Here is a 1658-nt window from a genome sequence, read left to right on the forward strand (position 1 = left end):
TTCCTTAATTTGATAAATAAATATCGTTCGGTGGTAATAGCTGGTGAAATTAGTTCTTCAGGGGTAACTAATATATAATTTTCATGTATTTAAAACGCCATTTTATAATAATTAATTGATACTTTCATTCCTCGATCGTAATCAAACTTAACGCTTACTAGGGATAATTTGTTAATATGGTGTTTTTTGCCTGACTGCGCACCACCATTTTATGCATGCACTATAAGTCCTGGAATTAAACCACTGTTCCAAATTTTGGTTCTAGAACATAGCAAGTAGTAAGTGCCAAGGCGGAATCATTATTTTGTGTCTAATTTTTGCTAATTTAATTCATAATTCATCTTAGCCTCTAAATCACGAAAAAACTTATCATGTACATATTTTTCATCATTTGAATGGGAACCTATAATCTGTGTATAGCTTTTACTGTTTAAATATATTCTTAGACACTTTATTTCATTTTATGAGGTTTTGTTTGCTTCTTCGTAGTGTTGAATTGAATTGACTGTATTAAATCAATTCTGAACAATATCGCAAATGTTATATATTCGAGTAAATATTAAAGTTTGGTTCTTTTGCAACACGTTTAATGAGTCAGCGTATCCCATTTCGGTAAACGTGTGTCGTGAAGGATACCCACTGAAAGATAAAGAAATCTGGTCTGCGAATGAAGCAAAAGATTTTGGGACCTGATTCGAGCCAACGATTCAAACGAAAAATGCGAAGATAGGACAGGAAGACGCATCGTGTTCGGTCACGTATGAATCCCTTTGATGACTTTGGGAAGAGGGTGTCCTGATGATGGATCTGATAAGGGTCTGAATGGAACTGGAAATGAAAGCTCAGTGGCCGTTGTGAACAGAATGTGAGCTTTGAGGCAAAAATGAGCTCAATGTGAAATTGGGAAAGTCTGAGAGTAGTGAGATAGCAACTGAAGTGGCAGTGGATATTTCTTACTCTACATTATGATGAATCAGGCTAATTAAATTTTTATGTTGTTGATGGGGAACTTAATAGCGACTGATATCCACTGCTTATGAAATAAAGAGTTGGTCTACGCTTACGTTAGATTCAGAGGCATAAATTGAGATTAGGGTGTTGATTGGAATATTTTTGTGACAGAATAACATTATAAATCTTATAGAATTTTCATTCTTCATCTTTACATTTCTTCATCATCGCTCGTCAACATGAATTGTGATTGTTTGGACGCGGATCTCTACTCAATTCTCAAATTATCTTATCTTTTCAGTAGCCTCTGAGATAGCCGGTCAATGAATGAGCATTCATAATTTTTACTCATATATTTGCGTTTAATAAATAAAAAACGCCTGTTTCAACGACCTAGGTTTCACGCAAAGTTATTTCTTCTGTGAACAATTTTCGTATTTTCTTTTTTAAAGCTAGCTTTGCATGGAAACGACTTCATGGATTTGTTTTTCAAGTTAATAGTGTTTTTTTAGCGCAAAAGTTAGCTGAAATAGTTTTACAAGTGGCGATAATTAATCATTACCAGCCGTAGGTCGTTACACTTCCCATTTCAGCTTTTATTGCTGTAAGCATAAATTTGTTAGCTAATTTCAAATATGACTAGAATTGTATTACTTGTGCTTTCGAATACTTTCCTCCTACAATTCTTAAGTTTAGGAGGTATAAAT

The sequence above is a fragment of the Ischnura elegans genome, chromosome 3 (assembly GCF_921293095.1).
Source record: "Ischnura elegans chromosome 3, ioIscEleg1.1, whole genome shotgun sequence".
NCBI lineage: Eukaryota > Metazoa > Arthropoda > Insecta > Odonata > Coenagrionidae > Ischnura > Ischnura elegans.